The 27,326-nt window shown below is 40.5% G+C and overlaps 1 long non-coding RNA gene across 2 annotated transcripts in view; it reads right to left on the reverse strand.

The window, feature by feature from the left end:
• Positions 1-27,326, reverse strand: part of LOC131517366 (uncharacterized) — a 92,146-nt gene that overhangs the window by 56,079 nt on the left and 8,741 nt on the right. The window contains exon 1 of one of the 2 annotated variants that reach the window (XR_009264556.1): positions 15,448-15,579. The exons of the other annotated variant lie outside the window; for it this stretch is intronic. This is a non-coding gene — a long non-coding RNA (uncharacterized LOC131517366). Of the gene's footprint in view, positions 1-15,447; positions 15,580-27,326 lie in introns of those variants that run through there. 2 annotated transcript variants of the gene reach the window in all.

Here is a 27,326-nt window from a genome sequence, read left to right on the forward strand (position 1 = left end):
GGGGACCAAAGAAAGACAGATTGATAACTTCATTTAGAGCAAATAAACTGGATTCCACTGACAGATTCATGAATCATCCAGGAGATATAGGAGGGGTATCAAGGAACACTGAGTCTTCTCTCCTGGTGATTTTTACAAGCCTCATCAATTTCTGTCAAAAAAACACTCCCTTTGGGTTATTAATATAAAAGTTCTAGAATTCATGAAGTTAAATCTTACCTAAAATTCTGACACCTTTGCCAGCAAAACATTGCTGTCACACCTTTGATTTAATTGACATGAGTAAAGGAAAACTATGACTATACAAATGTGGGCTGGTTATCCATGACACTTAGAAAACAAAAGCCATAAAGGCAAACATTGTCAGTGTCCATAAAACCAGTGTCCTAGAAAAAGTAAGACTTAAGTGGTCCAGATGCCCTTATCAAAAGATCTTAGCCTTATACCTTTATACACTTCAGCAAACATTTCTTATTCTTATCCCATGTGGATTGCTTGAGTTGGAACTGGCTGAGTTAGGTTATGCCACCTTCTCCAATATATCCATGTATATTCCATGATTTACATAAAGGGTGAAAAGTTGCTGTGGTGAAGTCTCAAATTCTGGGGTTCAGTTATAAACAACACAGCTGGTGAACATAGACAATAATGAGGCTTGGTACAGTGGTAAAGGGATACAAAGTGTCCAAGGTAACCTTCAAATTGTTTTCCATATTGGTTGGGTCAATTTACATTCCACCAAAGATCTATCATATGATCTAGATTCCATTTCTTGGTATATACCCATAGGAAATGAAAACAGGATTTTGAAGAGATATGCGCACCCTCATATTTACTGCAGCATTATTCACAATAGTCAAGATATTAAAACAACCTAAATGCCCATCAGTGCATGAAGGGATTACAAAGACGTGGTAAATAGACACAATGGAATATCGTTCAACCATGAAAAAGGAAGGTATCTTGCTGCTTGCGGCAACATGGATAGATCTTGAGCACATTGTGAAATAATGTCAGATAAGTCAGAAAGAGAAAGACAAGTACTATATGATACCAGTTTTGTGTGGAATCTAAGAAAGTCAAATTCAGGAAAAAACAGAGAGCAAAATGATAGTTACCAGGGGAGGGGAGTGGGGGAATAAAATTGATGTTGTCTAAGGGTACAAACTTGCAATGAATAGTAAATTAGCCATAGAGATCTAATGGACAGTATAATGAATACAGATAACGATATGGTATTATAATTATGTAATGTGATAAATATTGCTATAACAAGAATCATATTATCGCACCCAGGGCTGGCTCCTCTTCTCCCCAGGTGCGTGAACAGGGAGCTGGCCCCAGTCTGAAAAAAGCCCTGCAGGAAAAAACCCCTCTGACCTCAGCCGCAGCAATTTCTTACTTGACACATCTCCAAAGGTAAGGGAATTAAAAGCAAAAATGAACTACTGGGACCTCATCAAGATAAAAAGCTTCTGCACTGCAAAGGAAACAATCAACAAAACTAAAAGGCAACTGATGGAATGGGAAAAGGTATTTGCAAATGACATATTGGACAAAGGGTTAGTATCCAAAATCTATAAAGAACTCACCAAACTCCACACACGAAAAACAAATAATCCAGTGAAGAAATGGGCAGAAGACTTGAGTAGACATTTCTCTAAAGAAGACATCCAGATGGCCAACAGACACATGAAAAGATGCTCAATGCCATTTCCTTGTCAGGGAAATACAAATCAAAACCACACTGAGATAGCAACTCACACCAGTCAGAGTGGCTAAAATGAACAACTCAGGAAACAACAGATGCTGGAGAAAATGTGGAGAAATGGGAACCCTCTTGCACTGTTGGTGGGAATGCAAACTGGTGCAGCCGTTCTGAAAACAGTGTGGAGATTCCTCAAAAAGTTAAAAAAAGATCTACCCTATGACCCAGCAATAGCACTGCTAGGAATTTACCCAAGGGATAGAGGACTGCTGATGCATAGGGGCACTTGTACTCCAATGTTTATAGCAGCACTTTCAACAATAGCCAAATTATGGAAAGAGCCTAAATGTCTATCAACTGATGAATGCATAAAGAAGTTGTGGTTTATATATACAATGGAATACTACATGGCAATGAGAAAGAATAAAATATGGCCTTTTGTAGCAACGTGGATGGAACTGGAGAGTGTTATGCTAAGTGAAATAAGTCAGGCAGAGAAAGACAGATACCGTTATGTTTTCACTCTTATGTGGATCTGGAGAAACTTAACAGAAGACCATGGGGGAGGGGAAGGGGAAAAAGAAAAAAGTTACAGAGAGGGGAGGAGGCAAACCATAAGAGACTCTTAAAAACTGAGAACAAACTGAGGGTTGATGGGGGGTGGGAGGGAAAGGAGGGTGGGTGATGGGCATTGAGGAGGGCACCTGTTGGGATGAGCACTGGGTGTTGTATGGAAACCAACTTGACAATAAATTTCATATTAAAAAAAAGAATCATATTAAAATATAGAAATAAAGTAAATGTTGTACAGCTTAAATTTATACAATGGTATATGTCAAAGTACGAAAGAAAGAAAGAAAGAAAGAAAGAAAGAAAGAAAGAAAGAAAGAAAGAAAGAAAGAAAGAAAGAAAGAAGAAAGAAAAGAAAGAAAGAAAGAGAGAATGAAGGAAAGAATGAAAGAAAGAATGAAAGCAAGCAAGCCTTTTTCAAAAAAACAATGCCCAGGTACAATGTAGTATGTGTGTGTGTGTGTGTGTGTGTGTGTGTGTGTGTGTGTGCGCGTGCTTCCTCTCTATACTCTGCTGACACAACACTGAAGTTAGCAGTTAGTGAGTTTCTGATGCCCACATAGGTGGGTGTCTGGAAACATTGGTCTTTCTTTGCCCCTTGCCACTTCTTTGTCATTTGGTGGGGAGCAGGGAACTAGCAAAATCTAGCTTAATGGAGGCAATAATGGGAGTGTTGAGAACAAACTCACCATAACTGAGGGAGAATCATGCACTAATGAGCTAAACTCAATGCTGGGGCCTGATGTCAGAAGTGGTAGTGGTTCTTGGTGATGTACAACAATTACCATGAGAATCTGTCCTGAATCACATGCCTGCCTTGTGATAGAGAGGCTGTATAAGTGAACCTACTCTGAGGAATCTGCATAACTAAGAAAAAATATTTCTTCAGAGAAAGGATAAAAGATCCTTGGCCTTGAATCCTGTAGAACTATCGGAGTTTGAATGTGTAGTATTTATATTCATCCAGTCCTGCTAGCTATTAATAAATGGGAGCCAGATATGTACAAATGTAAGAAGCAACTCTGGGTTTCTAAACCTATTTGAGGAAAATAAATTTGGAAAATATTGAGATTCCAGCAGCAAGAAGAGGGACTCAGAGCCATGAAGATTTGGATCTTACTGTGACTACATCTGTATTCTCAAGCTGACAAAGCCAGAGATACCTGGGATATGCAGGCTTGCCACTCTTACCCACCACAACAAATATTTTCTCTCTGTAAGGTATTGATTTCTCATGTCTTTGTTGATTTCTTTTTCCTATCTAAAGTCAATCCTTCTACATGTGACTACTAGAGACTAGATCCCAAACTCTTCATTTACCCAAAGATTTTGCTACAGCAATTCTCTTCCTTCTCTTACATCATCAGTTTTTCTTCTCCCATTGTGTCATCACCATGAGCGTACAAGCATGCTATTATTTCTGTTACCTTTAAAACAAACAAACAAACAAACAAACAAACATTCTTTTAATCTTACTTTCCCCACTAGCTCCAGCCCCATTTCTTTGCTCTCCTTTACATCAAACTCCTCAAAAGTGTTATGTATACTAGTTAAGCACTCTCCTCCCATTCTCTCTTGAATAATCAGGTTCTTGCTCCCCAAATTGCTCTTATCAAGGTTACGGGCTACTTACACATTCCTAAGTCTAATGACTTTTAGCTCTTATCTCACTTATCTACCAGCAGCACTTGGCATGATTTGTCATGCCTTCCTTCTGGACTCACTGTTCACTGGCTTCCTGGAAAAAACACTTTCTCTTTCTTACTCCTCCTACCTCAGTGGCTTCACTTACAACTTCCTTTGCTCTTTTTTCTTTTCCCCCAACCTTTTAATGTTGGTATCAGTCTTTTCTCTATGACTCTCATTCCCTTGATGATCTGACCCAATCATTGTTTTAGACCCCAAGCTTATGTCTTCAAACAGACCTTTCTTCTTTAGTCTAGGCTCATATATCCAACTGTCCGCTGGAAACCACTAAATTTTCGCTTGACATATCCAAAGCTTAACCCCCAAAGTTTACCCCCGAACCTATTTCATGTGCATCCTTTCCTATCTCAGTTGATGGCAACTCTATTTTTCCAGTTACCCAACACAAAAACTTTGAGTTCATTATTGGATCCAGTGTTTTCCTCACACTCTTCATATAAAATATGTCTGAAATTCCTATATTTCAACATATATGTAGAATATGACCACTCCTTACTGCTTCCTTTTCTACCACACTGGTCTGGACCACCATTCTCTTTCTTCTGGATGACCATAACAATCCCTTAGCAGCTCTCCCTGTTTCTATTTGTGGCCTCTCTCAGTCTGTTTTCAACCTAATAGAGTAATCCTTTTTAAAAGTGAGCAAGTTGTTTAACATTTGAAAATCCATCAATGTGATTTATCAGTTTAACAGAATGAGAAAAACCACAGGATATTTTCAATAGATGGCAAAAAAAGCATTTGATAAAATTCAAAACCAGTTTTTGATTTAAAAAAATGTCTCAGTAACCTAGGAATAGAAAGGAACTTCCTTAAAATATCTATAAAACCAAGAATATCTTCAAAAACAAACAAAAAACCCTGCAACTAACACCATACTCGATGGTGTTATACTGAAATTTTTTCTCCCCTGAAGTCAGAAACAAGATAGGGATGCCCACTATCACCATTTCTTTCCAGCACAGTATTGGAGGCCCTAGCCAGTGCACTGAGGCAAGAATAAGATATATAAGGTTTATTGATTAGAAAGGAATAAGTAAAACTCTTTAATTCAAGGATGACATAATAGTATGTTAAAATTACAGAAGAATCTATAAACTATTAGAATTAATAAGTGAATTGGCAAGATTTCATTCCTTTTTATGACTGAATAACATATACATATACATACTCTTAACTATAGAGAACAAACTGATAGTTACCAGAGGGGGATGTAGGTGAGGGGTTGGGTGACAATGGTCAAGGGGATTAAGAGTACACATGATGAGCACTGAGTAATATATGGAATTATTGAATCACTATATTGTACATCTACAACTGATATAACACTGCTTATTAACTACACTGGAATTAAAATAAAATAAGAATAATTTAAAAATAGTCAAAGTCATAGAAAAAAAGAATTAATAAGTGAATTGAACAAGGTTGCTAGTTACGAAGTGAATATACAAACAATTAATTATATTTCTGTATACTTGCAAAAAACAATTGGACAAGTGAAAAAATACCATTTATAACAGTATCAAAATGATCGAACACCTAATAAAAATATAACAAACGATATGCAAGATCTCTGCACTAAAAACCACTGAATATTGCTGAAAGAAATCAAAGATCTAAATCAAGAGATAAATATTACATGTATATTAATGGAAGACTCAGTATTGTTACGATGCCAGTTTTTGCCAAATTGATCTATAGGTTGAATTCATTCCCAATCAAAATCACAGCGAGATTGTTTTCTGGAAACTGAAAAAGTCATTCTAAAATTTATGAAAATACAAAGAACCTAAAAAGCAAAGATAATGTTGAAGAACAATAACCAAGTTGGAAAATTGCACACTATTAAATTTTAAGACTTATGAAGGTACAGCAATTAGGGCAGTGTGGAATGAGTGTAAATGTAGACAAATAGATCAACAGAAAAAGATCAGAAAAGACCTACGTCTATGTGGTGATTACTTGATTTACCGAAGGGAAAAAAAAGCCAGTGCAATTCAATGGAAAAATAATTGTCTTTCCAAAAACGGATGCTGCAGCCCCCAGATACCTGGTGAAAAAAAATTAACTCTAACATCTACCTCACACCATACACATAAAATAATTCAAAGTAGATCACATACCTAAAAGTGAAATCCAGACCATAGTGTAAAAGGAAAAACACGATGAATTAGATTTTAGTAAAATTAAGAATGTTTGCTGATCAAATCTCATTCACTAAGTTTACAGGCAAGGGGCGCCTGAGTGCCTCAGTAGGTTCAGTGTCCGACTTCCGCTCAGGTCATGATCTCATGGTTTGTGGGTTCCAGCCCTGAGTCGGGCTCTGCGCTGACAGCTTCGAGCCTGGAGACTGCTTCTGATTCTGTATCTTCCTCTCTCACTGCCCCTCCCCTGCTCATGCTCTGTCTCTCTCTGTCTCTCAAAAATAAATAAATATTAAAAAAATTTTTTTAAAAAGAAAGTTTACAGGCAAGCTACAGACTGGAAGGAGATATTGACAATACAAATACCTAAGGTCTTGTATTCAAACTATATAAAAGAATTCTAAAAAACAATAAGAAAACAAACTTTTTTTTAATGAATAAAATGCTCAGGGGGTGCCTGGGTGGCTCGGTTGATCAAGCGTCTGACTTCGGCTTGAGTCATGATCTCACCGTTCATGGATTTGAGCCTTGTGTCGGGTTCACTGCTGTCAGTACAGAGCCCACTTCAGATTCTCTGCCCCTCCCACCCAAACTCTTTTGCTCAGAAATAAATAAACATTAAAGAATAAATAAATAATTAAATAAGTGAATAAGTATGTAATAAATAAATAAATAAAATGCTCTAACAGGCACTTTATAAAAGGTGAATTCAAATGGACAGTAAGTATAGGAAAAAGATACTCAATAATAGTACTCATTAGGAAATTGGACACTCCCATGCCCACCAGAATGGTTAAAATTTTAAAACTGACAGTGAAAGTTTTGGTGAGTATGTGGAGCGATTGGAACTCTTACACATTACAGGGGAGAGTGAAATCATTTCAACGGTATCGGAGATATCTGCTAAAGTTAAATACTTGCCTACCCCATGCAATTGTACTCCCGGATGCAATAACTCTTAGATATGTATCTAAGAGATATAAGTGTATGTGTCTACATACAGAAGAATGTTGACAGTAACCAAAAATTAAAAACAAAGCAAATGTGAACAGGAGAATTGATAAATTGTGCTATATCCATATAATGAAATACGTCAATTAAAAATAACAAACTTCTACTACTCCCAACCCATCAATGAATCTCACAAACAAAATGGTAAACTAAAATAGCCAGACACAGAGACTACATACTGTAAGATTCTATTATAGGAAATTCAAGAACAGGCAAAATAAATCTGTGCTAATAGAGGTCAGAATAGTGGCTACCTTAAATGGTGGCGGGGGGCGGCGTTTATGGATTTGGAAGTTGACAAAAGAACCTGGGTACTAGAAATATTTTATATCTTGATCTGGATGGTTGTTACAAAACTATATATACATGAAAATATTCATGTAGCTGCACTTTACTATAAATTATACCTCAAAAATACATTATGTAACTGAAATATTTACTGGTTAAATGATATTATATCTGGATTTAGAAAGGAAGGGAAGTGAATAGAGGTATTTATTATTTTTTAATGTAATTTATTGTCAAGCTAGCTAACATACAGTGTATACAGTGTGCTTTTGGATTCATCACTTACATACAACACTCAGTGCTCCTCCCAACAAGTGCCCTCCTCAATACCCATCACCCATTTTCCCCTCTCCCCTGCCCCCCTCATCAACACTCAGTTTGTTCTCTGTATTTAAGAGCTCTTTATGGTTTGCCTCCTTGGTCAAAACTATTTGTCCCCTTCCCTTCCCCCATGGTCTTCGTTAAGTTTCTCAAGTTCCACATATGAGTGAGAACATATGATATCCATCTTTCTCTGATTGACTTATTTCACTTAGCATAACACTCTCTAGTTCCATTCACATTGCTACAAAAGGCCATATTTCATTCTTTCTCATTGCCATGTAGTACTCCATTGTATATATAAACCACAACTTCTTTATCCATTCGTCAGTTGATGGACATTTAGGCTCTTTCCATAATTTGGTTATTGTTGAAAGTGCTGCTATAAACATTGGGGTACAAGTGCCCCTATGCATCAGCACTCCAGTATCCCTTGGGTAAATTCCTAGCAGTGCTATTGCTGGGTCATAGGGTAGATCTATTTTTAACTTTTTGAGGAACCTCCACACTGTTTTCCAGAGCGGCTGCACCAGTTTGCATTCCCACCAACAGTGCAAGAGGGTTCCCATTTCTCCACATCCTCTCCAGAATCTAGTCTCCTGAGTTGTTCATTTTAGCCACTCTGACTGGTGTGAGGTGATATCTCAGTGTGGTTTTGATTTGTATTTCCCTGATGAGGAGTGACATTGAGCATCTTTTCATGTGTCTGTTGGTCATCCGGATGTCTTCTTTAGAGAAGTGTCTATTCATGTCCATTTCTTTTAAAAAATTTTTTTAATGTTTTATTTATTTTTGAGACAGAGAGAGACAAAGCATGAGCAGGGGAGGGGCAGAGAGAGAGGGAGATATAGAATCTGAAGCAGGCTACAGGCTCTGAGCTGTCAGCACAGAGCCCAACGCAGGGCTCGAACCCACAAACTGTGAGATCATGACCTGAGCCGAAGTTGGACACTTAACCAACTGAGCCACCCAGGTGCCCCTCTTCTGCCCATTTCTTCACTGGATTATTTGTTTTTTTGGGTGTTGAGTTTGGTAAGTTATTTACAGATTTTGGATACTAACCCTTTACCTGATATGTCATTTGCAAATATCTTCTCCCATTGAATGGACGTATTTAAAAGACTGACAAGTTGGTAATTTTATAATTGAGTGATGGCTGCAGAGGGTTTATTATACTATTCTGCCTGCTTTTGTTTAAAATTTCCATAATAAAAAGTTTAAAACAAACAAAAGATCAATGAAAAAATAAGTCAGATCATGTCATCTCTCCCCTTATAATCTTGCCTTGATTTCCATCTTATGCAGAGTAAATGCCAATGTCTTCATAAATGGCTACAAGGCCCACCCATATGCTTGTTGTCCTTATAGCCTCTGCTACTACTGTGACCTCATTCACTCATCCCATTAACACTGGCATCTCTCAGGGCCTTTGCTTAGACTGTGCTCTCTGCCTAGAATGCTCTTTCTCCACACATCTAAAACTCCTTCAATTTTTGCTCAAATGTCATCTCAGTTAGACCATACTAACCACCGTATTTAAAATTGTAACCCACTTACTTGGTATTCTGTACCTTCTTTACTCTGACATATGTTCCCCCTTTCCCTTTAAAGCACTAATACCTTTCTAACACACTGCATAATTTACTTATTTATTTTATTATTCCATACCTACCTTCCTCTCTATCCTAAAATACTCTCTATCCTAAAATACTAGCTCCTCAAAAACATGTATCTTTGCCTGTTTTACTCACCAAAGTATCCCAAGCATTTAAAATAGTAACAAAGCCCCCAAAGAGTACCTGGTACATAATATGTGCTCAATAAATGCTTGTTTAATGAATCAATGAATGAAAAACAGTGCAATAAAAGAAGGCTGATTCTGTCTTGACTTCCCATGCATCCTAATTACAGAAAAAGAAGGTGCTACCCATGCCACCATAACTGCTTCTGGACCATGTAAGAGTTGTGTTTTGTTAAAATGACAGATGTCAGTCTTTGGTGGTATAATAAATGCTAAGCAATGTACCTGTTATTCTCATTGTCCTGCTTATTTTAATGTGGAAGATCTTCAGAGCCCTCGAGGGGGAAGATCTAGGAGCCTGTCTTAGTTAGTTTGGGCTGCTATCACAAAGTAGCACTGACTGAGTGGCTTATAAACAATTTATTTCTCATAGTTCTAGAGGCTGGAAGTCCAAGATCAGGGTGCCAGCATGGTCAGCTAAGCCTCTTTTCTGGGTCATCCTCACATCATGGAAGGAGCAAGGGATCTCTCTGGGGTCTCTCTTAGAAGGACACTAATTCCACTCATGAGGCTCCATCCTGATAACATAATCACCTCTCAAAGCCCATCTCCTAATACCATCATCTTGGGGGGGGTAGGATTTCAACATATAAATTTGGGGGGACATATTCTGACCATAGCTGAACCTGGCTGACTTGGCTTCCTCAGCTCCAGTCAGTTTGACTGCACACAGTCACAGGACACAGGAGAAGCCATACCACTGGCAGACCAGGACAAATCTGACCAGTCACCTTTCATCTTTCAAGAATTGGGACCATGAAACAAGAAACCAGTCAGTGCAGTAGATACTTGACCTGAATAGATTGGGTCCTGCACAGGCAGAGAGTATGGCATTTGAGGAACAAGAGAACAGACTCTGTCCTGACTCTAGTCCCACTTAGAGTCCCTGTTCCCACATGGTCCAACAGGACTCTCTCCTGGCCTTGGATGCCTCGCTAAATTCTTAAAATAAACCCTCTTTACTCAAGTTTCAGTGATTCTGAAAAGGCATCCTCAGACCAAGGTACCCAAGCTCTGATATGCCTGATCCTTGGGGGCATTCAAATGAAGGCAGATCCAGCCAGCCTCCCCTTCCATCAGTGCATCCCAGAACACTGGTCCAACATGACTAGTACAGACTCCTGGGCTGAATTCTCAGAAATATGGATTCACATGTAAATGGTAGGATATAAGGACTGATAATATGTGTTGTTAAGACCTCCCTAAAATATTCTAATTTGCAAAACAGTTGAGAAATCACTATAGGCTGTCAATTCCACATACAGACCCTTAACTCATTTCTACAGTGTGCATGTAGTTCTTTTTATAATTTTGGACAAATTTTGCACTGCAAATGCAATAAGGCAGATCTTAGTACATACAGCCGCATCATCTCCTACCCTCATTTAAGATATACTAAAGGTACAAAACCCAATCCTGATAACCCTTAGGTTTCCCTGAGAAGTGAGCTCCCTTTTCTGGCAGCATTACCATATACAAGTTCACATAAATGAAAAAAGAGTGAAGTTCCTCCCCCAGTAAGCAGCCACCCCTGTTCTTGTTTCCCAGAGGTCGCTGAGTCCTACATCAGGGTCACACTGACAGAGGGGTGGATGGGGTGGGACACAAGTAAATTTTATGACCTGTAATAACAGTCCCAGTGATGCAGCAGAGATAAAAGCGCTAATCAAATTTCATGCTTCAAGGGGTGAGCTGATTACTGCTGGGCAAAGAGGGGATTTATTCCCAGTGGTTCTGACAGGCACAGGGGGCCAGGTGCACTCTGAGATGCTTCAGACACTACTGACCACTTCCAAAAAGGAGGACCCATGAGTCAGGCAGTCTAACGCCCACTGGCTGGGTTTCTGTGGTTTCACAGATCCATCACAGAGGGATGCCATAAGAGAATCTTCACAAGCAAAAAAATTTACAGAGAAAAAGGGACAGAAAGAACTGCAGTGTGAAATGCACCTGGAGAAAACCTAAAGAACTTGTATACCAGGTTATGGTCCAACCTAGGAAGAAAGGAGAATCCTGATGACCTCTGTCTTTTCTGTTTGGTGTCTTAACTTCTGTAGGAATCAGTTTCACCCTCTGTGCCATCCAGATAATGATAGTACCATCTCTTCAGGTGGTTGTGAGAATGAAGGTGGGAAAGATTGGATTATGGGATAGGATTACAGGTAGTACCCCAAAACTATTAAGCTGACAACTGGGAGACACCAGAGCACAGGCCCATGGCTGCAAGACAGCATTTCTTCTGCCTAAGAGCTCTGTGTAGTTAAGATCTTTGGCTCTGGATCAGAGGCATACAGACAGACTAAAAGTCTAATGTTTTTGGTAAAGCCAAAGAAACCATAAACCCAGTAATTATTCAACTCCTAGAGCAATTCTCAGAACTGGCACCAACAGAATGGAGGCTATCAACACTGTTTAACATCCAAAACCTTTGTGCTTATCTAGAATACGGTCACAGACGACAACCAACTAGGAAGATCCTTCCAGGAGCAAACCTTGGCATTGAGTGGTGACCCAAGCACTGGGATAACAGTCATAATTCTTTCCTGTTCTCAGGACTTTTGCAGCCCTTAAGGAACGTCTCAATTGGAACTGAGATGAGGCTAAGCTACACTTCCAAATGCACCCTGCAAGTCCACTCCAGGATGCTGGATATCAAACCAGTCCCCTCGCAGATAGGTTGGTCTCTCTTTCCTCTTCCAAATTCCTTCCACTTGTTCTTCAGATCTTAGCTAAAATCAGTCCACCTCTACCCAGAGTATTCTTTAACCATTCATGCCACAGAACTTTCCTTCTTTCAGGATTCCTTATAACTCTTTTTACTAAGCATCAGTTTTATGCATAGCGATAATCTCTATCCTAACTAAAACAAACAAATATAAAGGTAATATATTTCAAAAGAAAGAACTCTGGCTTTGGGGACAGGCCCTGGTTTCATCTTTGTTAACTGAGTGAGTTGTGGAAAGTTCCTTGCCTTCTCTGACTCAGGGTTCTCATCAGTTAAATGCAGATAATCATACTTTGTAGGGTAATTTCAAAGAGTATAGTATACTTTGTAGGGTAATTTCAAAAGACATATGTAAATCACCTGGCATACAGTGGGCATTTAGTACTTGTATCACTTACTTCTATTAATTAAGTAATTATTATTATCATTTACTTTTTCATGTGTTCCAGGTTCATATATCTAATTAAAATTTAAGCTATTTAAGGATAGAGTTGAGCCTTGCACATTTTCATATTCTTCATAGGTTGATGTCCACAATAAGTGTCATGAAATATTTCTTATAAGGACTAAAGTAACTTTTGAAGTAAGGCCATTTTCTTCCCTTTGGTGTTTGCAAAGTACTAGCCTACAGAGATAGAAGCTAAGTTTGTGTCCATAGCAAATGCAGTGTCCTTTTTCTAATAGTTTTGGAAGCAGATGATCAGTGGAGCAACTGGAGATTTCAGTTGAGGATCCAGACCCAAACATCCAGATATTGAGAATCCAGGGATAGAGTTTACGTGGCAAGAAGAAAAATGTAGTAAAAATAGAAATATGGGATAGAAGTCCTGCTATTTCCCAATGGAAGTGATATGAGAGTGGGTGGAATCTGGATAATAGGTTCAAGAATCAGAGACCCAGGGCGCCTGGGTGGCTCAGTCAGTTAAGTGTCCGACTTCGGCTCAGGTCATGACCTCATGCCTCGTGAGTTCGTCAGGCTCTGTGCTAACAATTCAGAGCCTGGAGCCTGCTTCGGATTCTGTGTCTCCCTTTCTGTCTGCCCCTCCCCTGCTCACACTCTGTGTGTGTGTCTCTCTCTCTCAAAAATAAATAAACATTAAAAAAATAAAAAAATAAAAAAAAGAATCAGAGACCCATAAGAAGGCCTTTATAACAGAATCAGGTCTTCTAACTCAGGCTCCAAGTTTTACGTGTTATCTGTAGAGTCAGGCATCAATTCTGGTCTGATTCCAGGCTATGCAGGAACCAGGAGCCACCTGACTGAGATGTGTTCCCAAAGCTCCCTTCAGGCAGATAATAACACACCTCTCTCTTTAAAACTAAACAAGAGAAAATGTTTTCCAAAGAATATCTGATTTATTTTTTATATTCTCCAAGAGCAATCATGTTCTCTTTATATATTCCTTAAAAAAAGCAGAGAAAATCTTCTAGAACATAAACGTAAAGAAAGGGACTGCCACTAGTGGGTGGTGGCTAGAAATCAGGCAACTTGATCATTCCACATTTGCATCCCAGAAAAAAAAATACAACCACCTTCCATTCACCATCAACTTCCACGTGATCCTTGCATCATTCCCTTCTTGCTCTCTCAGTGGCTTAATGATCTTTCTTGAAAGACTTCTGTGTGTTCCACAGGAAAACATGCCTTTCCAGGTCAAGTCTAGCTTTCCCATGTCTGGGGTGGTCTCCCTGATTCACCACTGGAGCTCCTCACATTTCCCCACCTTGACCTCCTCCTTTGCCATCAGGCATTGCACCACCATCTGCCTTGGAAAAGCTTCATAACTCAGGATGACAATATAAAAACCATTAAGCCTACATACATCAGCAAAACTGCCTCACTGCTGTCTCTGCTGCAGGTTATAAAGATATGTCACAACACACACAGGCCCCTTGAGCACTGGACTTGATGTGTTGTGCTCAGAAGGCCACTTCTAAGACCAAAGCCATTTTTCACTCAAGGACTCTGTCAAAGGGGGGCTCCAAATGCTGCACAAATGCTGATAGTGATAGCTCTGGGGTATTACCCAGGCATGGCCCATTACTCAGATATCAAAGCTGGTGATCAGATCAAAATATATACTCATTCATACACATTACACTGAAACATGAATATCAATTCCTCTTACTCCTGGCTGGGGAAAACCCACCACCTACTGTTTAAGAATCCACTCACTAGGTGAATGGAAGAAATGATCAGGGTGGTAAAAATCCAAGATCTCTAAATCAAGTCTAATAATCCCCCAATTTCTATAGCTAGGAAAAATTTCTGCACCCTCGTAGAGAAGAGATTTTTCCTTAGTGCCCATAAAATATGAGCTCTACTGAGACTACCAAATTTCAATGGCTCTTGGTCTAGAAGCTGCCTTCTGAGACTCCTCAGCTTCCCCTTCTCAGTCCCACATCCCAACTTTGACCTCTAGGCAGATTAGCAAAAGTTGATGGGTGACAGTGTCAAAAACCCAGCGATGATTTAAAAGCAAGTGACAAAGTCAAAAACACACATATCAACCTTCACAAATGTGTATGACATTTGCCCAGAAATCTGTTTTCTGTGGCACTATGACTGAAGGCTATAAGATGGTGCAATCTTGTCTCCTGTCCCTCTCTAGAGGCTTCATAACATCTTGATTGTGAAATGTTATATAGCTGTACAAACTCAACTTCAAGACCTTAATTTAATGTACACTGGAGTTTGTTTAGAATTAGGGCTCTCCTTCATTTTCATATCAGATCCTTACCAGTTTACTTGTTTTTTATAGCATTCCCATTTTTTAAATTTTATTTTTATTTTTTATCTAATTATATAATTCATATAATTTTGTATAATTTATATAATTGGCTAACATACAGTGAGTAAAGTGTGCTCTTGGTTTTGGGGGTAGATTCCCATGATTCATCGCTTACATACAACACCCAGTGCTCATCCTAACAAGTGCCCTCCTCAATGCCCATCACCCATTTTCCCCTCTCCTCCATCCCTCCATCTACCCTCAGTTTGTTCTCTTTATTTAAGAGTCTCTTATGGTTTGCCTCCCTCCCTCTCTGTTTGTAACTATTTTTCCCCCTTTCCTTCCCCCATTGTCTTCTGTTAAGTTTCTCAAGTTCCACATGTGAATGAAAACAAGATATCTGTCTTTCTCTGACTGACTTATTTCACTTAGCATAGTACCTTCCAGCTCCATCCACGTTGCTGCAAATGGCACGATTTCATTCTTTCTCATTGCCAAGTAGTATTCCATTGTATATATAAACCACATCTTCTTTATCCATTCATCAGTCAACGGACATTTAGGCTCTTGCAGCCACTCTGGAAAACAGTGGGGACGTTCCTCAAAAAATTAAAAATAGAACTACCCTACAACCTGGCAATAGCACTACTAGGAATTTACCCAAAAGATACAGGAGTGCTGATTCATAGGGGCACATGTACCCCACTGTTTATAGCAGTGCTTTCAACAATAGCCAAATTATAGATCTCTACCAGTTTAAACTTCTCACAGCACCATCCATCCAAATCAACACTGTCTGATGCAACTTTTGCAATGATGGAAATGTTTTGTCCAATAAAGAAGCCACTAGCCACATGTGGCTATGGAGTACCTGAGTGTAAATACTCTCACTATGGCCAATTTCCAGTTACCAGTCTGGAGTCCCCGAACATACAGTCAGGAATGGATATGCACAATTAGCTTCATGAGGTGGTATGGGCCAGCTCCAGAACACCATAGGGCGGACCACCAGTGAGCCAGGGGCTACTGGGATGTGGCTTGCCCAGGGAATGGAGGGCACTCTCCACAGTGCAAGACGTGTGTGTGAGAGGTCCCCAGTGATGACCATGTCTACAGAGCCCAGGAGAAAGAAGGAGTTTGACTACTTTCCATACAGAGAGCAAAAATTACCCAGTCAAGGCAGAGCTTGCCTTTCCTCTTACATCTGTTCTCTCCTCTCTATCCCTTCACCCTTGCAGGGTATAAAAGCAGTTGGGGAGTCTGTGAGCTTAAATTTAAACCTGCATGATATCTTTTGGCCCTAAAGAAACTGTCTCATTGTCATCAAAATCCAGCCTGATGACCAGGGGAGAGTTTCATAACTTTCACATCAAAGTCAACAACTGTCCCTCTTGAAAACCCCTTCCTTCAATGTCTTTGCATGAAGCTTTTCCTTCCAGATCTCCTATGGTGAAACAAATAAAGGAAACAAGAATGTAGGTATCTCCTGCTATGACATGAGATAAACATGAACCCATATCCATTCTTTTCCTCCAGTCACAGATGCTTACTCTAGACATTTTTCCTTATCTGCCAGCTGTGTACATTTAGGGCATGCATGTTGTCTCGTCTAAATCCTGTGCAGAAGACAATCACCAAGTTGAGGATTTAGGAAGAAGAGCAAGATTTGCTAATGTTTGGTGAGCACCCAAAGGTGCCAATCTGGAGAGAATGGCACAATTGGTCTGAAAAGCAGCCTTTTTCTCCCTGCCTGAAGGCAGAGGCAACAGAAGGTGCCATGCAGAATGCTGTTGCTTCCTCTTGCACATTCATGGCAGGTACCACCTTGAACCCTCTACTTTCTCCCTCTAGCTTTCTGATTTTAAGCAGAAACTCAAATGATTCTTTACCCTTTCTGGGTCTTGGAACTATTTAAGAATTGCCAAAGTACTGGGATCCCCAGAATCAGAGTCAGTAGACCCGATTCTAGGGACTTGAGGCTCAGAAGCCCTGTTTGAAGGCAGGTACTCTGGCGCTTGTGCCCTCCGAGAGCATCACCCTGAGTGATCCTCATCCCCCCAGCTCCTTCCCACGTTCTCCAGCTGGCCAGGTTTCAGCATAAGACTGCTTGCCCATTGAACTGGCACCATGAACTTCTCAACAGTGGTTTCCTGGGTCTAGAGAAAAGAGCCAGATTCCTTTAAGCAAATTGTGTCTTTGTTATTGATTTTCTCCACTTGAAGGCTTGAGAATCCCTGATTAGATCATAAACTGCTGCATCAGCCATCCGCTGCTTCAGTCTCTTGAACACAACTTCAATTTCTCTGGGGCACTTCAGCTCAAATGCAGCAAGTTCTGGATGTATATACATTGTGTTTTCACTCATTTAAACACTAACATTTATTGAGCATACATTAAGAGCCAGGCACTAGTCTAGGGACGGGATATAGCATGAACAAAACAGGTCTCATCTTAATTTATCCTTTTCCAAAAGGGCAATTCTAACTATTGTTGCTTTCAAAACAATGTGAAAACTGAACCAAAATTCACCTAAGTATTTTGCCCAAGCAAGGAGAGGCAAAGACAAGATGTAACAACATACAGTTTGACTAAACTACTTTAGATTCAACATCTAAAAACAAAATTAGACCATGCAACACCACTGAATTGTGAACAGATGTCTCACAAAAAAATTATTCTGGAAATGTGCATATATATTTTTTTTTTTTTGAAATGTGCATATATTTAAGTAGACCTGGAGGTTAACTGTGGTGGCCAAAAGGCTTGAAGTCAGCATGAATATAATCAGAGGGTGCTGACGACTTGGTTAACCAGAGATGGTTTGGCGATCCTAGAAAAATGTAGAATGTGTGTAGTTGGCAATGCAGGGCTAAAGCTTACTAGAGTTGAATAGGCAGCCAAAGGACAGACAAGCTAAAAGTTATTTAAAAGTATGTTTTATATATATCTATATATCTATATCTATATCTATATATCTATATCTATATCTATAGATATATATAAAACATATAGATATATAGATATCTCTATATATATATAGATATAGATATATAGATACATCTCTCTCTATATATATATAGATATAGATATATAGATATAGATATATAGATATATATATCACACATATGATATTTAAACTCATTATGGACAGAAGAGATTATAGTCCTAAGGGAATAGCTGGAGAAAGTACAGAGTGAGTACTAAAAGGACATACTATTCTTTTTTTTTTTTTTTTAATTTTTTTTAACGTTTATTTATTTTTGAGACAGAGAGAGAGACAGAGCATGAACGGGGGAGGGGCAGAGAGAGAGGGAGACACAGAATCGGAAGCAGGCTTCAGGCTCTGAGCTGTCGCACAGAGCCCGACGCGGGGCTCGAACCCACGGACCGCGAGGTCATGACCTGAGCTGAGGTCAGACGGTTAACCGACTGAGCCACCCAGGCGCCCCAAGGACATACTATTCTTAAGAAAATATTTTAAAATAGCAGTTTACTATATCCATAGCTTCCAAAGATCCCAGTTAGTGCTAACAGACATTCAAATGAAATTTGAGACTGGGAATATATGAGACCAGTAGTCTCTACACAGGGGCGAGTCCATATTTTGCAGCGTCTGATGGTTCTACAATTTGGGTGATCGTAAAAAAAAATTTCTAATACCAAATTAGGTCCAGAGCCCTGGAAAGGACCCTAAAGCTTCAACCACATTAACTTCACAGCAAATCCATCTCTACCCAAGTGAATATGAGAAACACATACTTCCTTAGTGTTAGGATCACAGTGACTGAGATAAGATTGGAAGCCCAATTTGGAGAATTTTGTAATCAGAGAACAATTACTTAAAGGTGCTTTGATAAGGAGACGCAAGATAATAGTGAAGGTGGTGTGAAGGGAGGCTTTTGGCGATCCAAACCACTGAAATAGACATCCAGTGTAAATTTAAACGAGATACTGATTTTTCCTATCAATTTGTCGACTTAAAATAAAAATCATACTGTTAAATCGGCCTCGAGAGAGCACGTACAGCATCTACATATGATTTACAAAAAGACCCCACATAGGCAGACAAGGTGAAAAGACAAGTCCCCTTTGATCAGGTAGAGCCCCCAAAGGTGAATGGTATAACAATCAATGGAGCTTTGGGGCAAGGTAAAAAACCATTCTTTTCGCTATGTGGTACCCCACTTGCAGGATGCCGGGCTGGGCAAAGGAAATGCAGACTGGATTTCAGCCCTAATTCAACCTCTCAGCTGGGCACCTTTGTGCAGTGTTCCAACTATACAACGAGACATGGCAGTCCAGTATCTAGAGAAATAGTGATTTTAACAGTATGCTTAAAAATGTGTACTTCTCTAGCTCAGGAACGTCTACTTCTTGGAATTTATCTTAAGAAAATTATCAGTAAATAGGACAACAATTTATGTAAAATCAAACATGTAGATGTAGTATTTATTTGTATAGCAAAAAGTTGCAAACAGCCTGTATATCCAGTAATAGAAAACTGGTTAACTAACTTGTGATTTCACCTTACAAGAGAATACTGACCATCCATTAAATGACTTTTCATCACAGGAGGAAATATTCTTGACACAATTAAAAGGCAAGAAAGGAAACTATGCAGATTTTTAAAATTTGTTTGTCTCTTTAAAAAAGACTACAAAGTTTTCCAAACATTAAAAAGTAGTTATGTATGGGTAGTGGGATTACAGGTGATCTTTATTTTCTTCTTCACATTTTTCCATTATTAAAAAAAATTATTTTACTTTGCAAATGTCATCATAACCCTCACTGCAAACACACATCTTTAAATGGTATCCAGATTTGCAGGGCAGAGACAAAGTGGGAGAAGGGAATAAATGTTGCCTTGACCTCACGGATGTATTGTCTGAGCCTCATTGATTTCCACCTCTCATTGAGTCCCTGCCCCAGGTTGCCTGGCTGCACTTGGCTTCATTGTCCTCTCTGACTTACTGTGATGGGGGTTCATCAAAGGAACATGATGTGTCCCTATGACTGTCACCACCTTTCAAAGCCCTAGGAGTGTGCCTGTGTGCTTGAGCATTATGACATAACAGCTTAGGGTCACTAAAGATACTTGCCCATAGAAGGGGAAGGTATTGTGAACCAGGCTGGAGCAGCTAATTGACTTAGCTATTTGCTTCCAGATTTATAAGACACCACTGCTGAGTAATTAAACTTACTGAGCTATTTCCACAAGATATTAACTTTATGTAATCCTCACTAAACATAAATTGAGAGCTGGGTTTGGATTTTGTTTTGCTGTTTTCCATTTTGGAATCAGTAATTAAAGATTATTCAATTATGATAATGTGTTTCTTTTAGGGATGGTCTTTGTAGCTGAAGCCTGCTGAATACCATGCAGCTTGGAAGATAATGATTTTTAAAACTCTCCTGTAAAGTTCCAAGTGGAGGAGACATGTTTTCTCACTTTTTCTAGGCTAGTTGTTCTCTAAACTTCATTCCAGAACCATCTTTAACACAAGGCAGATGTTCTCCCCAGGGTTAAATAAAGATGGACAGGGTTAGGCAGTGCGTGTTAATGACTTGGAGCCCAGGCACACCTGGCACCCTTGGGATCACGTTAGTACATTGTGGGCAGCAAGGGGAAAGGGCTCCAGGTCTAAGTCATGGCATAGAGTGGCCAGAAAGAAGAGCTTAGGGCTCTAGGCTGGCCCACAAATCTCTAAGGTCAACAGGAAAGGCCCCACTTAGGCTATGCTGGCAGGTAGGGCTGCACAGCTTGGACTGGTTGCTTCTCTGCAAACCAGCTCTTGCCCAGGCTTCCCCAGCAGATGTTTACTGAGAGCTAGATGTTGATGCACATGTAATCAACACTCCTGGTGAGCATGTAGTCAACACTCCTTCCTGTGAGCACCTATCAGCCACTAGAGCAGAAGGCACATCCAGGTACAAAAGACCAACAAGTAGGCTCCTGGCTCAGCTCCTGGCTCAGCAGGATGCAGATCTCTCTCCTTGGTCCAACCTGTCTCTCTGGCGACCAGGCAGAAATAGTAGAGGCTTCTGAATAAGGCTAAACTTAGGTTTTAAGTCTTTCTAACTTGGCCAAGTTTGTTTTGCTAAATCTCGTTTCCTCTTCTGCAAGGTAGGGATGATATCTGTAAAGTCAGCGTGACACCATGACACTGGATAGAAGTGTGTAACATGGTTACTGACAGGTAACTGACACCCCAGGGCTGGCAGGTTATCCATTTCCTTCCACAGCTCCCAGTGCCTCACAGCCTCAGTGCCTCCTCTCATTCAATCCATTATACCAGTGGCTACACTTTAGAGTCACCTAGAAAACTTGTAAAAACTACAAATGCTTGAGCCCTATATTAATTATCTATTGCTGTGTAGCAAATCACTCCAAGCTTAGAGGCTTAAAAATCATAAATGTAGTGGGGCGCCTGGGTAGCTCAGGTGGTTAAGTGTTTGACTTTGGCTCAGGTCATGATCTTGTGGTTGGTGAGTTCAAGCTCTGGATCAGGCTCTGTGCTGACAGCTCAGAGCCTGGAGCCTGCTTTGGATTCTGTGTCTCCCTCTCTCTCTGCCCCTCCCCTGCTCATGCGCACTTGCACATTCTCTCTCTCTCAAAAATAAACATTCAAAAAAATTTTTTTAAATCATAAATGTAGTATCTCACGGTTTCTGTAGGTCTGGAATCTGGACACAGCTTAGCCAGGTGGTTCTGGTTCTGGTTTAGAGTCTCTCATGGTGCTGTAATCAAGGTGCCAGCTGGGGCTGCAGTGACCTGGGGGTTGGCCTAGGAAGGAGAATACACCTCTAAATTCGGCCACATGGCTGTTGGCCAAAGTTCTTCACCCCCTTCCATGGGGCTACTCATCACATGACATTTTGGCTCTCCCCAATGCAAGTGATCTGAGAGAGGCAGAAAGCAATGCCACACTGTCTTCCAGGACCTGGTCTACAAGACACATACTTTCACTTCCATCTTGTTCTGTTCATCAGAAGAAAGCCACAAAGTCCTGCCCACATTCCGTGGGAGGGAATACCCAGGGAAAGGATCACGGTTGGCAGTCGTGTTGGCTGGCCACCACAGGTCCCAATCCCAGACTTCAACATAAGTGGTTTGGGACTCAAGCATCTTTTTTTTTCCTCTTAACTCTCTAGGTAACTCCAATATACCACCAAGGTCAAAGACCACATTCTATACAGTCTCTCCTAAGTTACCTTCTCTCTGGCACAACATGGTCAATTTAATCCCTCCCCTCAGTATGTCCTTAATTGGCTCATTACCTCCTGCTGCTAAATTCTCTCAAGTCCTACACAATCAAGCCAGAAGCAGGGCCCTTCAGAAAGCAGATAGCAGTAGCAGAGAAGTCAACGTCCAGATAAGAAAATAGCATCCAAATTAACATGATATCAACACTGGAAGGCCTTTGAGTTCTGGAGCAAGTAGTTAGGCAAGGAGCCAGGCTAAGTCAGAAATCAGGAATGGTGAAGGGGCTGTGCATGCAGCCAGCAGGCCAGGAGACAGTGACATGTGACCAAAGCAAAGGGACTCTCTCCCCCACCAGCCAAAGCAGTCTGCTGGCTCAGCCCTAGCTGCCTTAATGCTCTTTACTCTCATGAAAGCCAATTCCAAAACATCTCCCTCAAGTGCCACAGGTGATGCCAGCCAGAAGCAGCCTGGAGTGTGAATCCCAAAGAGAACAGACAGTCCCAGCTTCCTGGCAGAGGCAGTTCCCCTAACACAAGCTGCCCTCACCCCTCTTCCAGTAAGCAAGCTTTCCTGGCTCATTATAATGTTGGCATTACCATCCACAGATGAAAGTCGCCTACAACAAAAATAAACATGAAATGATTATGACATCCACATCAGTGGGGAGTGAGGTGTCCATCATCACAGATGGCTTATTCATCTTTGTGTAATGAAACCCAAATTGTAATTGTATATTTCCAGCCTGTTCTCTCTCTCTGCTAAGTAAAGAGGTATCTGACTTTGTCTCTCTGATCAATTGCTGCCTGCTCTGGCCCCCTGGTCCTCTGTTCTTTTGTAGCACAGAACCGGGAGGAGAGGGAGGCATGGAAGGAAGAGGGATGAGAGCCAGGGCTTGGGGAGGGCTAAAGCAGGGGTAGCTCTGAAGAGAGATGGGGAGTGTTTGCAGTATGGGAGGGAAACGGATGAAAGAGAAAAGAGTTGAAAAAAAGAAACATTTCCCAGGATTAAGTCCTTGAAAAATGTCCAAAAATAGCTATTTTTTTTTAGTTTATTTATTGATTTTGAGACAGAGAGAGCACACACAAGTGAGTGCAGGAACAGAGGAGAGGCAGAGAGAGAGGGAGAGAGAGAGACTCCCAAGCAGGCTCCATGCTGCCAGCGCAGAGCCCAACCCAGGGCTCAAACTTACAAACTGTGAGATGATGACCAGAGCCGAAATCAAGAGTTTACACTTAACCAACGGAGACACCCAGGTGCCCCAAGATTAGGAATTAAAAAAGACTTAGTTATTTGGAAATTTCTTTTTAATTGGTGGACTATGATTTTTGATCATGATCATGTTTTGAGACTGGACCATGAAGGCCCCCGCTTGAATGAGATTACATTAGTATCCATATAGAGGTGAAGAGATATGGAGAGGTCATGGCACAACACTTAGGCACCGTGACTGACCTGGGGGTGTAGACAGGGGGCCACATCACACACAACCTTTTGTGCCTTCCCACTGTATCCTGTGAACAGTGGGGAGCCAGCCAAGAATTACAAACAAAGGAGTCACAGGATTGGGTCTGGGTGTGCAGGTGATGGGATGCAGGCCAACTGGTTAGCAGGTGTCAGTCCAGGTGAGAGATGATAAAGGCCTGTGCTAAGATAGTAGTTGGCGGGGGGTGGGGGACAGGGGGTAGGGGGAGGAAGAACTAGATATGAGGGACGCTTAAGTGATGAAATCAGTCAGACTTAGTGCTTTAGTAGTTCTTTGATGGGAAAGGGAGCCAGGGGTACTCTGGAGAAGGAGAAGTCAAGGCTGACCCTAAGGGTCCAGCTTTGGTGTCTGGGGTGGGAGGTCATGACAGACTTCACGAACATAGAGAATTCAGAAGGGGAGCAAGCACTGAACTCTGGCTATAGGCGAGATGGACGGGAAAGGACCTGATCACACACAGTGATGATACATTATCCTTATGGCTCTCATTACTAGTAGTCTTCAGTTTTTACAACAGGTGTCTCTCAAACTTTACGGAGATGTAATATTTATCTAACTTTTTTTTTTTCAATTACTAGGTTCTGCTATTCTAGGTACTAGGGATACCTCCATCACCCACAGCTCCCAGATATAATCCTGGGACTCCTTTGTTTGAAACTCTTCACTGGCTCCCCACTGTTTACAGGCTACAGTTCAAAGGCATAAAAGGTTATTTGTGATGTAGCCTCCTGTCTACCCCCCAGTTCCGTCATGGTGCCTACGTGGAGTGCTGTGAACTCTCCATACCTTTCCACCTTTGTGCATTTACTCGGGCTCTTTGTGCCATTGGATTGCCATTCTGTCCCCACAACGTGCATCCCAAGCCCGCGTCTGGAGGGCATCTACTGTGTCTGTACTGCATCAGTTCAATTATCACCCATCCTAGACACAATTAATTCCCTCTTTATTTTCCCCACTGTGCCCCATAGATAATTCCATCCCAGTGTTTATAACCTCGATGCACCTATTATTTTGAATATCTGCCTCACTCAATGAGGCTGAAAGCTTCTTAAGGGCAGGACCTTACCCTGATAGTATGTAATAACTATAGTGTTATTGTCATGAATATGGATGTGACCATTTCTTGAGCACCTAGTATGTGGCAGAGCCAGTGCTCTTTGTAACACCATGCTGCCTTTTTCTTTTTGTCATTTTTATTGCCAATGCCTAGCAAAGTATAGCACATTGGGAGGCACTCAGTAAACATTTTTAAACAAATGAATGGGCATCTATTTTTTGAGAAAAAGCAACAGGAAGTTTGAGTTTGTCTTGTTATTTCTCTTCACTGGCACATATGAGGCCTATAAGCTGCTATCCTACTTCTAACCCCCAAAAGTAAGTTTGCAGGAATAAATAAATAAAGCAAATGTAACTAAACTTTAATATACATTTATATGCTTGTTTTTATATGAAAATTTCTAGGCCAATAACAGATGATTAGGGAATTACTTTTAACAGTATTTCAATGAGAGGGAGGAAATACAAATGTGAATATGAACTTTTAATCAAGTATAATCTATTATATAAATGTACCAACCTAGTAATTATTTCTTCATTTTTTGTGTGTGATTTGATCCCTGAAGTTTTGGGCACCGTTGCAAGTTCTTCATCGTGCAATTCTTAATAATAATAATAAGTCTGAGGGGCACCTGGGTGGCTCAGTCAGTTAAACGTCTGACTTTGGCTCAGGTCATGATCTCACAGTCTGTGAGTTCAAGCCCCATGTCAAGCTCTGTGCTGATGGCTCAGAGCCTGGAGGCTTCTTCAGATTCTGTGTCTCCCCCTCTCTCTGCCCGTCTCCTGCTCATGCTCTGTCTCTCAATAATAAATAAACATTAAAAAAACTTTTAAAAATAATTTTAAGTCTGATTTATGGGCATATGAAGCTTTATTTTACTATTTTCTCTATTTTTGAGTCTGTTTGAAAGTTATTGTTATAAAAAGATGGAAACTTTTTTTTCTTTTTTTACATTTATTCATTTTTGAGAGACAGAGAGAGACTGAGCACGAGTGGAGGAGGGGCAGAGAGAGAGGGGGACACAGAATCCGAAGTAGGCTCCAGGCTCTAAGCTGTCAGCACAGAGCCCGGCCCGGGGCTTGAACTTACAAACCGTGAGATCATGACCTGAGCCGAAGTCAGACACTTAACCGACTGAGCCAACCAGGCACCCCTGGAAGCTTTTGTGAATGCAGCATTGTTTTAGGATCTCTCCTTAGTAGATTCAACAGTAAGTTCATAGTGGTTCCCTTTTCCTCCACTAAGCCCTCCCTTTTCCTAATAAGCAAGCAGACCACTCTCAGAGAGGTCGCTTTGGTGAGTGAGTGCTAGATCAACTGTGACACATTATGTATTTTATCTGGTGAAATCACTCCAACATGTGCAATGAATTCGCTTGATCTGATTTGCCTGGGTGATGTATGCAGCAGTGATTCAGGCCTAAACAGTCACCTGGAGAGGCAATCCTTCTTCAGGGGACAGCCCAGGGAATATGAGATGTGGTCAGTGACAAGCATGATGACAGCCAGATTTATCTGTCAGTTGGGGGCATGGTTAGTGATGTTCCTCAGCTTCAGGACAGGCTCCAGACTAAGCAGCAAGGCTGCTCAAAGTCTGCAGCCTGGAGCAAATAAGGATTTTCCTTAGTCTCTGAAAAACCTCAGCCAGACCTCTGAGTCTGGGAGAGTTACAGCTTAAAGCCCAGCAAGGCATTAACCAAGCTGTCATGGGAAGAGTAGATGTGCAAATAAATTTGATAAAGCCTCAAACTTTCCAAATTCTCAAGGGAGCAAAATTGGGTTCAGATTATTTTGTTAAGTTTTTAATGAGAGGCAGAAAACTAACATGGAAATAAAAATAAGTTTTAGAGTCAGATATAGATTCTGATATCAGAAAAGCCACCACTGGTTTGTAACCATAAGACTATTGAAGCAGCCTGAGTTTCCACTGTCTTAGGTAAAAGATAGTGATAATATCACAGAAATAATCAGAAATAATATATGTAAAGAACCAGCATGATGCCTGGAACATAGTTAGTTCTTAACAACGGATAGATGTATTGTCCTGGAAGATTTTTGACTGCAAGATTCCTAGAGGCACACAAGAGAGAAAATAAGTGTTGGTTTTATAGATTAGAAAGAACACACTGAGGAGAGCAAGAAAATCATAAATTATGTGAAGGCAGGTGAAGAAGAGATCAGAGAAATTACTGGGCAGCCAACAGGAAGAGGAAAATAGGGACAGCTAAGTTTTTTTGTTTTTTTGTTTTTTTTTTTATGTAGATCTCAGTTTTTCAGGACTTGCTTCTGGTTTTACATGACATTAAATTGTTAAAATTGAGCCAAAGTCTCCTGAACATTCAAAATCATGCTGTGTTGGTTTGGAAGCTTTTAGCACTGACACATGCCATTCCCACAGAGACGCACAAGCACTGGGACAGTGTTGGCCTGAATGGACCACAATGCCCACTGTTCATAAAAAGAAGCAGAAAGACAGTAGCTGAAGGGCTGCTAAACCAAGCCATTCAGTTACACTCCCTCCATTTCCCCCATCTCCATAAAAACTTTACAATTCATTAATTTTGTGGGATTTCAGG

This window comes from Neofelis nebulosa, chromosome 7 (genome assembly GCF_028018385.1).
Source record: "Neofelis nebulosa isolate mNeoNeb1 chromosome 7, mNeoNeb1.pri, whole genome shotgun sequence".
Taxonomy (NCBI): Eukaryota; Metazoa; Chordata; class Mammalia; order Carnivora; family Felidae; genus Neofelis; species Neofelis nebulosa.